Source organism: Desmodus rotundus, chromosome 3 (assembly GCF_022682495.2).
Source record: "Desmodus rotundus isolate HL8 chromosome 3, HLdesRot8A.1, whole genome shotgun sequence".
Classification (NCBI taxonomy): Eukaryota; Metazoa; Chordata; class Mammalia; order Chiroptera; family Phyllostomidae; genus Desmodus; species Desmodus rotundus.
Window position 1 is genome coordinate 81,971,777 of NC_071389.1, and position 6,973 is coordinate 81,978,749.

Here is a 6,973-nt window from a genome sequence, read left to right on the forward strand (position 1 = left end):
ATAGAACTAACACATGAGTATAGTAAAATGGAAAGATATAAGGTCATCAACAGACAAAAACAAATTATATTTCTATGTTGTCAATGAACAATTAGAAACCAATTTTTATTTCTATTTTTTTTAATCAGCAGAAAACTTTTATTCCTTATAAGGACAAACAATTTATACCACACCCAAGGCCTTACCTTAGAGACACAAAGCAAAGTAATCATTTAAAGCATTAGATACTGAGGTATGAGACACACAATAGGAGAAATGCTTCGCCATCTGAAGCTTACACCAAAATGCCCCCTGACAGCTGAGCTCTGCTAGTGCTTGGGTGTGGTTGTGGGGGAGTACAGCTACAGAACCAAAGGAGAACAACTATTTTCTACAAGTACTGAAGCATTTTAACACTGCATTGGTAGGAATGTATTTCTATGGTGAAGGGAAGAGAGGAAAAGAGCTTAGTCACTTCCCACAGGGCATTAGGCAGCCTTGCAGAGGGCCACTACAGAGAAGTGGACTTCCCCTTGTTTACGCTCAGTGAATTCTCTGCAAACCCTGGCGGCATCCTGCAGCAGCGAGTCCTCTGCACTGGTGCCATGGTTCACTGGAAAAGGCATTCATCCATCAAGTTCATAGAAGTGACCACACTGTTAAACAGAATAAAATGGAAGTTCACTTTGTCACCTATTCGACACTGGCCTTCCTGTGTCACGGCGTCACGGGCTGCCTGAATGGCCTCATTCTTTCTGAAGCATTTTTCTCTGTATTCAGGGGACAACTTCTCCATTTCAGAAAGAAACTGTTTCAGGACTGACCCATCCTCAAATTCCAGTTTGTCTCGATTATTGGCCACTGCGTGTATAGGTCCAATGGCACCACAGGCGTTCCCAAAGGTCTGCTCCATGAAGAACACTGTAGGACTGACTTCTTGTCTGTTCAGCTCTTCAATCTGTTTTTTCCCAAAGTTCTCATGCTGGGCGGTGAGTGGAAACAGCAGCAGCCGTGTGCAGGCCCACGCAGGCCCACATAGGCCCAGAGCCTCCTTCTCCAGCCACAGCACAGCCACCAAGCTCCACACCGCTGGCCGGCCTCGCCCAGCTGGGTCAGCACTTTTTTCTGCATCTCGGAGCTAATCCCCATGGGTCTGAGCTGCATCTGTGCAAACCGCAGGTGAAATCACTACCCAGAGAAGAGGAAAAACAACCTAGAAAACAATTTTTAAAAACTCCATTGACAATAAATAGCTCCAAGATAAATAAATAAATACTTGGTTATAAAGTAAACTTGTGCAGTATCTGTGTGCTAAAAACTACAAAACGGTGATGAAAGAACTCAAAGGAGACCCGTATGAATGGAGAGCCACACAATGTTCATGGATTGGGAAGCTCAGTGACCAAATCTCACCAAACTGATCTATAAATTTAATGCAATTCTAATAAAAATCCAAGTAGGATTTTTACATAAATACACCAGGTGATTCTAAAATTTATAAGGGAAGCCAAAGGGACTGGAATATCTAAAAAGTTCTCAAAAAAGAAGACTGGAGGATTCATACTAACCAATTTTAAGGCTTGCCACATAGCTACAGTACTATAAGACAGTTTAATATTAGCAAAGGAACCAACACACAGTTCAGTGGAACAGAATAGAGTCCAGAATTTAATTTCCTGAATTTATCAGGCAATATTCTCCAACCACTTCAATTGTCAAGAAGTTGGTATTTCGGGGTAATCTCTGCTCTACTGATCTCATTATCCATGACTCCTACGTGGACCATCTTAGAAGCACCCCAGGAACGGTTTTTCTTCTATAAATCCCGCTGGCTCCGGCGTGCTCGTCCCTGTGACACTGCTGGGGGTGGGTGGGGTAGGGCGGCTCCGTGTTGGCTATGAACAGTGTCAGTTGTGGCTGCCATCGGTCCCCAGACAAAGGTTCAGCAAAGCAGCAGATATTGCTCTGGCTAATCACTCCCAGTCCGGAGAAAATGAAGATTTTTAAGGTAATTAATCAGTCCCACTATTGTCCCTTTGCACAGTCTGAGCCATCCATTTTCAGCAGAGCAAGGAGATCAGGGTGGTGTTTAGATACCAATAACCTTCACTGATGATGATATCTAAAACAAGAGGAGACATTGACAGAGCGCCCGAATTTATTTGAATGCCCACATGAATGCGACTCAACCAGGCCTCACTCTCACTTGGACAAGTCTTCCAAGATGCAGTATAAAAAGCCACATACACAATGCTTGCAACAAACACGGATGTAGATTAGATATAGATACAGATACATGGATACAGATACCTCCTTGGGAAAAACTGCGGTGTGGTATTGCAATGCTTTCTACATGTTTCTACACTTTTCTCCTGTAAGTTTACTGTGAAAGGAGTGACAATCCTGATTTGTTCAGAATATTTCTTTTTGGGTCACACCTCTGGCTTTTTCTATTTCTCTCACTTTTTTTTTAAGATTTTACTTATTTATTTTTAGAGAGAGGGGAAGGGAGGGAGAAAGAGAGGGAGAGAAACATCAGTGTGTGGTAGCCTCTCGTATGCACCCTACTGGGGACCTGGCTGGCAACCCAGGCATGTTCCCTGACTGGGAATCGAACCAGTGACCTTTGCTTCGCAGTCTGGCGCTCAATCCACTGAACCACACCAGCCAGGGCTATTTCTCTGACTTTTCTACGGCACTTTTTCTCTATGGACATCTTTTGAAAGAGGAAAAAGGGTCAAAGCTTCCTCTCCTATCTGCCCTTCATCTACAAAGTGCCCATGGGATCCTGTTTAACTCCACCCAGCTTGGAGTTAATGAGGTACAGGAAAAATTCCTCATAATTTAATTTTTGAGGAAATGATAAGGGACATAAAAGTATAAATGACATTAGCCATAGATTTCTCAAAAATGTCTTTTATCAATTTAAGGAAGGTCCCTTCTAGGTCTAGTTTGTTCATTTTTTTAATCCTTATCCAAGGATATGTTTATTAATTTTAGAGAGAGGGAGGGAGGGAGGGATAGAGAGAGAGAGGGAAACATCAATTGGTTGCCTCCTGAATGTGCTCTGACCAGGGATGGAACCCGCAACCTAGAGTATGTGCTCTGACTGGGAATGAAACCTGCAACGTTTTGGTGTATGGGATGAACAAAGCTTCATCCAACTGAGCCATCTGGCCAGGGTGGTCTAGTCTGTAAATATTTTTTTGAGTTTCATGTGCAGGCATTGAGATGCTATTAATATGGTAAATTGCACAGGTAGAGATTCTAGTGTTGAACCACCTGAACGAAGCCTACTTCATCAGTTCATATGTATATATTCATAAACTACTGGATTCAATCTGCTAATATTTTATTTGGATTTTTTGCCACTATGTAATTAAGATTGGTGTAGAATTTAATTTCTTGCATTCTTCTTATCTGCCTTAAATACTAACAACCTCCATAATACCCTCTTCTTCACATGAGTTGGCAATTATAGTCATTGTAGGGAAAAATTAAATCTTCATCTACTATAAGAAGCCAATATATAAAGTAAAATTGATTAGTCAAAAAATAACAATATAAGTGATATTGAAAAATAAGGTAAATAGGAGAAGAAATATAAAAAGGATTGAAAGTGGTTGCTTCTAGGAAAAACAGTGATAAAATTGGCAGCTGCTTGCTTTTGTTTTGTTTGTTAAAATAATCCTTTTAGCATTACTTCTTTTTTAAACCATGCATTAGTATTACTTCGATAAAAAACTAAGAAAAAATTTACATCTCATAAAACTCAGAGACATTTATGGTGCAGATGGAACAGAATCTATTTTGAAATCTTTGACATCTTCTGTTAGTTTTTATTTTTAATTTTTATTGATTTGAGAGAGAGAGGAAGGGAGGGGGAGAGAGAGATAGACATTGATTTGTTGTTCCACCTATTGATGCATTCATTGGTCACTTCTTGTATGTGTCCTGTCTGGAGATCATACCTGCAACCTTGGCATATTGGAACGACACTCTAATAAACTTAGCTACCTGGCCAGGACCTAGGTATTTTTTTTCCTAGTGAACACATGAAAGTCATGGGTTGCCTTTTCCATCCAATATATTTGGAATTTCCCTGCCTCTAAACACAGGAATGTTCTTCCTCCACCCTGAAGCATGCCAGAATATTAGATTTCTCCCAAGAAAATGTTGGAAGACATTTTTATCAATCCCCCTCATTAGAAAGCATTCAATAAAATCATCTTTATATTTATTTTTAAATGTCCTATGAAGGACTTCTGGTCTGGTTACAGAATTCTGTTCAAGTCATGCACTGGTTGGTTAGATAATTTTTGTTTGGTTTTCTTTTAGGCACCTGGTTGAGTGAGCTGTCCTGCGGCTCTGCTCAGAAAACTTGTTCAGAACACAGTCATGGCTGCTGGAGAGATCCTTGGGTGATGATGCTATCGGGAGGTGTCACAGAGAAATTCCCAGAAACTTGGTTCTTGCCGACTCAGTAAAGAATTATAGATTAGCAAGCCTACTAGCATGCAAGCAAAGTTTATTGGTGCTAAGTTCTAACAGGAGAACAAAAGCAAGTATGGCTAGAACAGGAGTGGCAAAAGCAGGGTGGCCAGAGACTGGGTGACCAAAAAAGGGAGTGGACAGAGGCCCCCTGGCCAGTGGTTGACTGGCCAGGGGTCCCCCGTGTGGCAAAAGGGCCAAGAGCCAAGAAAGTGAGTCCTTTGTTCTAAGGACTTACATAGTTTGTGGGATGGGTGTGAGGGAGTTACATATTGATTGATGGGTAAAGGTGGTACCAGCTTTCGGGGGGACATGACTACCCAAATGTACGTATGGGTGGGGGTCTGTTAGCCTATATCCTTACCTTGCTCCAGACTCTATTTGTTCATTTGGCATATGTGACAGAAGGCAGGTAGTTAACCAAAGTTGTTTTATAGGCTTTTTCTTTGGCCATTGTAGACCCCTCCCCTTCTCCCTTCCATCCCTTGGGATGAATACACAGTCCCAAGGTTTTCCTTTCCCAACTAGTGGAGATGACACACACAGACTTTCAAGGGCTCCCCCTCTCCTGCACTATCTATCTTGCTGTTCGGAATGCCTGGTTGCCTTATAGAACCAGGCTCAGAACCACTGGGTCAATGGGTGAGACACGTCTTCCTTCACTTTTAGCCTCCTGTATTAAGTTCTTCGTTAGATGTAGTGATGAGGGACCTTCCTTTATTTCCTCTCTGACCACTCATTCCTCACTGCTGCCGTAGCAGAGGAACATCTTAGACCCAATCTGGACTGACTGGGAAGGGCAAGACCTTTAGAGACACTGGTCTCCCATCAGCTGTTCCATGTCCAGGCTGAGCTGGAGAGGAGAGTGTTATCTGCCCCCTGAATCAGAATTCAGACTGGTGAAAGGTAAGTAGAAAACCAATAAAGACAAAATGTGTTTTTTTTTAATTTGTTTTGTTGTTTGCAATGAAAACTAAATTGTTTCTGGTAAAATAGTTAAAGCAGTAGCTTTTTAGTTTTGGGGGATTTAAAAAATTGCTGCTGTTTGTTAATGTATCTGTTATGCCTGGTAACTAACCCTAGAGGAGGCTACATTTTCTCTAAATTAAAGTTTGCCATTTATTCTGCAACTAAGATTCACTGGAGCAGGCTGCTGCTCCCACCCATTTTTTGTCTTTGTTGTTATGGTTAATAATAGAGTTAAAAGAGTTTAAGGCAGTAGCTTTTAGTTTGGTGAGGCACTTTTCAGTAGAATTGAGGCCACAAGAGGTTACCATATTGAACTTGTGGGGAAACTTCTTAAAATCAGGATTTCAGACTCTCGGGATATGTATTCTTCCTTCTATTACTTATTTTTCTAGTCAATCTTTTTGAAGAGCTTCAGACTAAACTTTTTAATTCTGGGGACTGGTTGGCTATGGTATTTAGAGGTTGTGATCGAGTTAAAGGGCTGAATGCTAGATAACAGGAAGAGGGATGATGAGGTTTGGGAACTATATTGACATCTAGGTTCTGATTAGATTGCAGAAAGAGCAATTATAGTAGATGTGGCCGACTATAGTTGATTGGATTAAAGTGTAGCTGGTTGGATCATCTAATTACAGAGCAACCTGATTTATGTTATGTCTAATAAAGGTAATTATATAAGGATCCTGGAGAGGATAGGGTATTGGTAACGTTGTGTGGAGGATGCTAGAAGCTTTCTGTAGGAGATGACATTTGAGCTGATCTTGAGGCCTGGCACAATGGAGAGCAGGACTGTTTAGGAAGAGTATGTCCAGAGGTGGCAGCTATGAAAGGATATCTTCTATCCAAGAACAGTGAAAAATTCGGGGTGGCTGCTGCATGGTGGAGAGTATTGGCAAGTGGGAGGGTGGCCACCGTTATTAGAGACCTTGTAGGAAAAATGAAGGATTTCAATTCAATCACAAAAGGGAGAGTGGGAGGATATTTTAAAGTAGGAGAGTGAAATTACCAGGTTTATTTCTTGTAAGGATTACTGAAGATGATAGCATACAGATGATAGCAAGAATGAGAACTGATGATAGGGCAACTGTGAGTAAGCTTTACGTTAAAAAAAAAATTCCTGTATTAAGGCAAGTGAAGGGAAAGGAAGAGGAAGGACAGTAGTCCAGAAAAATTCCTAGATTCTTGTTTGGCCAATTTGGTGAGGGTTAGTGCCACAATATTTCGTCTTGGCACACAGATATTTTATTGTCCCACAATAAAGGGATTTTGCTGCAGCTGTGCTCACAGGCTCCATTGCCATGAGAAGGGGACAGGCTGAAAGACTGTCATCTATTTCACAGCCAGCATTTTCAAACTAGGTCCCAGGAAGCACTGGTTTCGAGAAGTACTACTAGAGACTCTTGATAGTCAGACTTGCTACACCAGGTAAAAGTCTTTTCATGAGCCTGTGTCCTGAACTGTGGACTTCAGAGTTTCTGCTTTTCCCCACCTCTCTACTGGGTGGAACAGGATGGCTAGTGTGGGCTGGAGCTGG

General features: G+C 41.5%; 1 pseudogene; it reads right to left on the reverse strand.

Annotated features, from left to right (window-relative positions):
• Positions 1 to 467: 467 nt before the first annotated feature.
• On the reverse strand, positions 468 to 1,143 carry LOC112297658 (ubiquitin carboxyl-terminal hydrolase isozyme L1 pseudogene; annotated as a pseudogene).
• Between the last annotated feature and the right edge of the window lie 5,830 nt (positions 1,144 to 6,973).